This window comes from Arachis ipaensis, chromosome B06, assembly GCF_000816755.2.
Source record: "Arachis ipaensis cultivar K30076 chromosome B06, Araip1.1, whole genome shotgun sequence".
NCBI lineage: Eukaryota > Viridiplantae > Streptophyta > Magnoliopsida > Fabales > Fabaceae > Arachis > Arachis ipaensis.
This window is the reverse complement of record NC_029790.2, coordinates 22,796,461-22,805,631: the sequence shown is the minus strand read 5'-3', so window position 1 is coordinate 22,805,631 and position 9,171 is coordinate 22,796,461.

Here is a 9,171-nt window from a genome sequence, read left to right as displayed (position 1 = left end):
GCCTGCTGCGAGGCAGGATCACGATGATCGTGGTGAGGATGCCGCTGGAGGAGGGGCTGCAGTGGGGGTGTTGGTCCCGATCATGGCAGGCATAGTGGAGAGTGGTATGGGTCCGGTATGGGAGATCCTTCTGCCCATAATGACGCTGGACTTGGAGAGGGGCCGCTCGGAGATTACTTCGTTGGTGTTTCCAGTGACGACCAGACACTTCAGGAGAGTACGCCATGGGTCAGTCCGGGATCCATGTTTTCAGACTTTCTTGCCGGTGATGGTCTTGATGCGGATTTTGGTGGATCACACTTCCTAGATGAGATCAGTACCATCATGCAGGAGGATGAGGCTGCCCGTCGACGGGGTCAGACGACGGGGACACAGGCACCGTTAGCTGTCGATCTGAATGAGCCTCCCTCCGTGGCTCCTGTTGACTATTTCGCCTTGGGTGGTACCCCACCATCCGCACATACTGTGGGGTCACATTCAGTTGCCAGGCCATCTTCATCTCGACCTTTACATGTCCAGCCTAGGACACCTGCACAGCCACCCCTGGAGGACGAGGAGGATGAGATCGAGGATGAGGAGCCGCTTATCCGGAGAGGTCAGAGGATACGGGTTCCACGTCGGTGCTTCACGGGGTCGTAGCTATTTTGATGATTTGTGTATCGTGTTGCATGTTATTTCATGATCAGTGTTGTGTGTAACCTATTTTCGTTTATGTATTTCGTTATCAGTGTTGTTTCGTAGCCACCTTTAGTTTATCTGTTGATGTATGTGTGCGGTTTCTTATTGCGTTATCGTCTATCAGTCAGTATGAAAACATGTGTACTTAGCTTATTTAACCTATTTCCATAACTTAGTTAGCATGTTTCATTTAATTTGAAAGTTTATGTTATTGCCTTAACTATAGGCTGACCAAGTGATATTTCATGTCGGAAATGGATCACATTCATTAATTACTAAGACATGTAAAATACATTACTTTTACTGTAACAATTTTTCATCACTAAACATCGACAACTTAGCAAACCTATAACATCCGTGTCTAAAAAAAGTTAAATGATCAAACTAATACAACTAATAACACAACACCACACCTACTCATTTCTCCCTGCATGGCTGGGTCCTCCGACCTGTGGGCAACTCCGACGAGTGTGTCCGGGTTGCCGACAGAGGCCACATCTCTTTGGCCGGTTCGGATCTGCCTCGTCCATATTGGTCCGTATCCGAGTGGACCTGGGACGACCCTCCCTCGCACGCCTCTTGTTCGGGTCCGGTATCACTGTAGGCCCGTCATATGGTGGCCAGAAACCCTCCAGAATGGGAGGTGCGAATCTCATCCGATACACACTAAAAATCGAACTAAGACGATACACCTGGTGGACGTATGGCTGCCAAGTAACCCGTGAGTAGGCACAGCATGCCAATGCGTGCGGACACGGGAAATGAAGTGCCTGGAAGTATCCACAGTCACATGTTTGAGATCCAAGTGAGACCCTGTAGCTACCTAGTGAGAACGAACCAGTCGGAGTCGTCTCTGCCACGGTGTACTCTGAGTTATCCCTGTCATACACAGTCACGGTGAAGCACCTCGCCGTCTTCAAATTGGCCTCGATACATCTAACCAGGTGTTGACTGAATTGTTGTCCGGTACCCAGCTGGGCCTCGGCCTCTCTCCCCTTACGGACAAATAGTTCAGCCAACCTTCCGTATGTGGCCTTCACTAGCGAGCACACAGGGAGGTTCCTGACACCCTTTAGGACTGAGTTCACACACTCAAAGATATTCGTTGTCATGTGCTCGAATCTGCGTCCCTCATCACAATACTGTGTCCACAATGAATACTCAATCCGGTTCACCCAGTCACACATCGCCGGATTTTCAGAGCGCAGAATATCAAACCAGTAATCGAACTCGACCTCGGTCTTAGCATGCGCAGCGTTCACAAGAAGCCTCCTTGCGTCTTTGCCCTTGAAGGTGAGGGCGAAATTTGCTGCTACGTGTCGAATGCAGAATGCCCGGTACGCAGCTAGAGGTAGCCATCCTCCGTTGGGAGCTTCAAGCGTGGCCTTGATGCCGTTATGCCTGTTCGAAATAACCAGCAGACCCGACTGCGGTGTCACGTGCTGACGCAGGTGGGAGAGAAAGAAGGACCACGAGTCAGCATTCTCACCCTCGACTAGTGCGAATGCAACATGGAGTATGTTGGAGTTCCCGTCCCATGCAATCGCGACAAGCAACGTTCCCCCATACTTGCCATATAGATGGGTGCCGTCAATACTCACCAACGGCTTGCAATGATGGAATGCCTCGATACACGGTGGGAACGTCCAGAACAGTCTGTGAAAATAAGCCTGATTCTCGTCCAGCTGTCCCCCAACTCGAACAGGGCTAGTCCTAAGGACTGCAACAGTACCAGGCATGGTCAACTGGACTCTTAACACCTACCTAGGGAGCTCGTTGTACGACTCATTCCAGTTACCATAGATGACGGCAACAGCCTTCTGCTTCGCCAACCAGACCCTCCTGTACGTCGGCCTGAACCCAAAGTGTGCGGCCGTGGCATTTAGGAGCACCTTGATGCTGACGGATGCATCAGCCCTAACCATTGGTATAGTGAATGCCACTATCACATGATAATCCAAACTCCTGTGGTCGCTGGAGATGGAGGTTGCGAGACACGTATGTGGTCCATTGTACCGTTTGACCTCCCAAATACCCTTTCGCTGCCGAAGACTCAGCCGAATCAACCATGTGCACCCATTCCCAAACTCAGAACACTTGCCCACATACCGGCGATAGTCAGACTCAACTACCTTGTACTGTACCCCTCGGCAGATGCTGTAAGTCTTCACACTTAACAGGGCCTCATCTTTATCCTGAAATTGCTGACCAACCTGGAACTCTGTCAGACCAGCAGACCCTTCCGCATCTCTAGCGCCAAATCCAGCAGGCTGCCCAGGAACCCCCTCCTGCCTCATGGCATCCAGGTCCAAAGATGAAAAATATGGAGGGTACTGCTGTGTGCCAGAGCTAGAACCAACTCCCGCCCCTACAGGCTCACTCGCTCCAATATCATCGCCACTATCATCAGAAATCATATTCGGCTCGACATCATCATCCTCTGGATCATCAAACAATCCATCTCCAACCCCAGCCGGTGCAGCACACTGTAGAGAGGTCGGCAGAAATTCCCCTGTTCCACCCTCGTCACCAACACTGCCGTTGAGATCAACAGCGAACGAAAGGGAGGCGACAGGCTGGATGGGTGGCTCGTACGCAGGGACGGACGAAGAAGCAACGGCAGGTCTCGAGCTAGAACCGGCCACCGTGGCTAAAGTGTTGGTATTCTGGTTCGAACCCCCCGAGCTGGATACCACATCAACCAACTTTGCCAACAGCTCTGGTGTCCTCACTTCGGGAAACTGCCGGCGACAATGAAACATAACCTGCAAGTCCTCATCACTCCCGATCGTGAAACAATCATACTTCACGGTATATTGGAGCACCGTGATTGGAATGCGATAGAAAAACTTCTTAACCCTTTTCACACCTTCCAGACCAAGTTTCAGCAGTACAGAGCTAACAAGGTCATCATAGCTCGTCTTAGGCCTCATGATAATACAAAGATGATCCTTATCAGTGAACTTCACACCGGAACAAATTTTTCTCTTAATCGATCCTCTGTGGTGAACCAACACTACAAAATTGTCCTCACTAGCCATCTGACCCCTCTAATGAGAGCAACTCACGTTCACATCATATATATACAGGTCTGGTTCACAGTAATTCGAATCATCCCCATTCGCACTATATATATGTAATTCGAATCAACCAATTTCGAATTACCATATGTTACCAAAATTGAGTAATTCGAAGCAATTTTATTCGAACTCCTTCCTAGTCACGTGATGCTACTAATTCAAATTGGCTCTATTCAAATTATGCTTTGTAATTTGATCCATATTGATTCGAATTACTTGTACGTAATGGTTGGGCATAATTCGAAGTATATTGATTCGAATTATGAAGGAATGTAATTCAAATTTTGTTGCTTCGAATTACATTATAGTGAACTTTGGTTGATTGATGAATCAGATTTTTATTTAGCTGAAATGTGTAATAAATTTCTCCCCTTGACTTAAATGTGTTTTTTACCCTCTAATTAATTGCTTCATATATAAGAATGATGATAATATGAACCATTTTAAGACAAGAGAATGTGGATAATGAGGCAATGAAGTTGAGCTTTTAAAGGACTTAGGGCTTTGTGGTTAGAAATTATACCATTCATGAAGAAAATATTTTCACAAATGTTAATCAGTACATTTTTGTGTGATATACCTAAATTATTATCCTTGTATTTATAATTAATAATAAATAAATTAAATTAGATTAAATTATGTGATAATTGGATGACTAAATAAATGAATTATTAATTTAGTTAATTAGTTATAATTGATTGAATTTAAAAAAATAAATAAAATAAATTAAAAAATATTTTCAAGAATATGTCATGTCAATTCATTAACTGCAGAAAATAAATATAAGATTGAGATAATAATAACATGATTTTGACGTTATATAAATGAGCATTTTATATTTTGTTTGTCTTATTCTTTCGGTCTTTATAATTTTGTGAGAAGATGAAAGAATTCTTTAATAAAATTCTGCTATTTTTTTGGCTATATTTTTTTAACATGTCTTTGACAATCGGTCAAATGCAAGAAAAATTTCAAATGATAGTGGTCAGACATACAAGACATGCTATTCAGGTTTAAAATAACCATGACTCTTGCTTCAATCTTTAACCTTTTATCTCTTATTTTCTTCTTTCTAATTTATCATCTAACAGATTCTAATTTCATATTTAGAAAGATATGAAGAATTTGTAAATAAAACTTTACTTCTTGCAACAGAATAGACTCCCATAGAGTTGAGGTACGAATGCTTCTCATCTTATATGTTTTCCATTCTAGACACATTCTATTTAGTCGGTTACTTGCTAATACAAACTGTGACTTCAATATTTTTCATCTCATTTGGGTCATATATAAAAGCAATAACAACCTACTTCATTAAGCTCCGAATATTATGATTACAACTATTCTTGCATACAAACATAAATGTAAGTTCTATCATTTAGGTCTTTATGTACTATTTGAATGGTGATTTGCTGTCACATTATATATTTGTACACATTCTTCCATTTCTATTTCATAAAAAAAAAATAGTGAAAGTTTGAATTTATTTAAGGAAAAAAAAAAGAGTATAGTTAAATATGTTGAAAATTCTAGGATTTCTTAACCCCAAGATTATCCATGTTAAACTTTTAAAAAAGATATCTAAAAGCGTGGAAGCGTACCTGAATTCATGAGTATAATTGAGAGAGTTTTGGTTTTTGATATTCATCAACCAAAGCCTTCTGTATTCTTGATAGGGCTGAATCATAACTCCTCTAATGGAAAAAGAGCTATACAAAGGCGGCTTTGATGCATCGGGGAACCAAAATCCTGAAGTCACTATTTATATTTGAGTGTGACACTCATTAAATCCTAAAACCCAAATAAAATAGTATCTCTAATTTTATTCTCATTTAATTCCAAATCAAAAGTAATAATAACTTATTTAATTTAATATTTATGATAATAAATGAGATCACTGTTATATAAGTTATTTAATGTGAAATAATTTAATTTACGATTATAATTAATATCAATAATGCTCCACATCCATATAAAAAAACCTAACCAAGTCATCCAAGTACTTTTTTGTTAACGCGCCTCCCTCCTCTTCCCTCCCCCTAAGTTACGTGAAATACACGCGCGCCCCCCTCTCCCTCCTATTAACGTAAACCTCTTCTTCAACGTAATTTCAATGTTAACGATTTGCATTGTAATTTTTGGATCTGCGATCTCTGCTGCTCGTCATTCTTCTTCTTTTTTCTTCTCTTCTGCTCGTTGTTCTTCTCTGCTGCTCGTCTTTCTTCTTCCTATTCTTCTTCGTTTTCTTCTTCGATTTGTGGATTTATCTTCTTCGTTTTTAGATTTCAATATTCTATCAAAATAATGAATGATTCAACTTCAAATCAGTTGAATGAGAGTGATTTGGATCATTCTTCTAAAACGAATCAATCGGACAAGTTTGGATTATTTTTTGAATCGAATTGAATGGAATGCAATTGCTAAATTGAATTGAATTGAATCGAATATACGCAAGTATTCTAAATTGAATTGAATTGAATTGATAATCTCTAAATTGTAGACACAGGTGTTTTGAATTTGATTTTATATAATGAATAATATTCCGTTCATTTAGTACTATACAGTTGATTCAACTTAATAACGTCTTCGGTTCATTATGCAGATGCAGAAAGCTGTTTTGAATTTGATTTTATATAATGGATAATGTTCTGTTCATTTAGTACTATACAGTTGATTCACCTTAATAACGTGTTTGGTTTATTATGTAGAAAGCTATTTTGAAACTGAATACTGATAGAAACATTTTTTAATAGTGATATATGCACTTTTTCGGTCCATCTAGTGTATTAATTTCAGTTCATTTGGGTTTTTAGGGCTATTAATGTATGATAAATACCCTGATTCCATTCACTGTAAATTTGGAACAAAACAGCAGCCAGACAGTTCCAACAGATATATACATTAACATCTCAGATCGACAGGACAAGGACTAATCCATCTTAAATCAGATATATACATTAACATTAGATTTCCAATAACATTTACATTAATATTCACATATATACATTCAAAGAAGCAGTGTTTGCTTTTTTAACCAAGTTAAACAAAATAGTGTTAGTTACAACCAGTCAAACAAAGTATATCATATTTACTATCTAAATCCTCATATGTGAATTTACAATAAGGGCTGGAGAGGGTAGCAGATGGCTTCGGGAGTCTTATTGCTTCAGATGTCCGAATAAAGTGAATCAAGTGAATCAAAATGAGCAACTTTACTGAACCGAACAACATTTATGTGCTGAATAAAATGTGATAAATATTTAATCATCAAGAAAAATATTTCTGCATGCCCAAGTACTCAACTGAACACACTAACAATCAAATGAATCAAAATGAGCAACTTCACTGAACCGAACAACATTCATGTGCTAAATAAAATGTGATAAACATTCGATCATCAAGAAAAATATTTCTGCATGCACAAGGACTCAAATGAACACACTAACAATAAAGTGAATAAAAATGAGCAACTCCACCGAACCGAACAACATTCATGTGCTAAATAAAACATGATAAACATTCAATCATCAAGAAAAATATTTCTGCATGCACAAGGACTCAAATGAAAACACTAACAATCAAGTGAATCAAAATGAGCAACTCCACTGAACCGAACAACATTCATGTGCTGAATAAAACATGATAAATATTTAATCATCAAGAAAAATATTTCTGCATGCACAAGGACTCAACTGAACACACTAACAATTAAGTGAATCAAAATGACCAACACCAATGAACTGATCAATATATCACAAAAAGAAAATAACAACACATTTTCTATTTGTATGCCGTAATTACGCAATAAAAATGGATTCAGAATAAGCCGATCTACTAAACGAAACAACTCAATCCACTAAGCCTTAAATCAAACTAGGAGAAACGCGAGTTTTGAGAGAAATTAAATGAACATAATAACGACAGTTTTCTCATACCTTGCGGAGTCTCTGTTCTTGTTTTTGTTTGTTTTTTCTTCTTCCTTTCGAAAGCTTGACGCGATTCTGAAGTAGGAGCAGTTTCTGCAGAGAACACGATGGAGGTTTGAGATATTTTGAGAGATATTTGAACTTCTCCGGTGGCAGTTTCGACTTTCGAGGTTGAAGAAGGAACGTTGTTTCATAATGAAGACACGAATGAATGTTAAACGTTTCAGGAGATTTGGGCGCGTGAATACATACTCATTTAATGGGATTGGATTTTTTTTTGTGTTGGGCTAGCTTGGATAAACTTGGATGGAAAATTATATGGATGTGTAACCCAACTTAATTAATATATATTGCCTATAAATAACAATAATTTCCTAACAAAATAATCACGCAATTTGAATTATAATTAATTAATTGATAGAAATTATGTTAAATGGTATAATATTTAAATATTTAATTAAATTTAACGAATTAAAAAATAAATAAAAAACACTCTAAAAAAATATACTACAACAATTTCATCATTCAATACAAAAATTTAATTTTTATATAATAGAATAAATAGAATTGATCTCCATATTATCTAATTAATATGCTAAGTATAAAGTATTACTGTATTAGACTATTAAGTTGCGTTTGTTTATAGAGACAGAACATTGAGACAAAAATACAGAAACACAAAATTGTGTTTGACAGAAGAGATATGAACAGAGATAATGTATCGAGAGACACTGAATTAATATATTTTGTGTCTATCCTGATAAGAAAGATACAGAGACACTAACAAGAGACACAACTTATTTTTTATTTTTTTTATTCTTATTAATTTTTTATAATTATATTTTTTATTATTATATTTTTCATCTCAAATTTATTTTCAAACAAAATATAAAAACACAAAATTTTATATATCTATACTTTATATCTTGTTCTCAATCAACGCAGCCTTAGTGCTTGTTTGGGCGCCATTATTTTGTTAAAAAAAAAGATATTTTTTCAATGAAAAAAAGATCTTTTTTTATTTTTTAACGTATTTGGCAAATTTTTAGTAGTAAAAGTAAAAGCACTAGTAAAATAAAAAAAATCTTTTTTGAGAAGTTGTAATTTATATCTTTTTTTAAAAGATTTTTTCCTTAAAAAAAGATATTTTTTATGTAATAAATAAACAAAAAAATACTTTTATATTGTTATACCTAAACATAATTAATTGATAAAAAGACCCTTTTAATTTTATATGAAATATTCAAACATAAAATTATTTTTACTTCTCTATAAGATCTTTAAAAAAAAAATAACTCAAAACAAAATCTCTTCGCTCACCTAGGGGTGCACATGGGCCGGGTGAAGCCGGGTTTGATGTGACCCAGACCCGGCCCGAAATATACACCGGATCTATTTATTAGACCCGAACCCGGCCCTAGACCCGATGAAACCAATACACTTTCGGGCCACAATTATACCGGATAAAAACCGGGTGAAAACCGGGT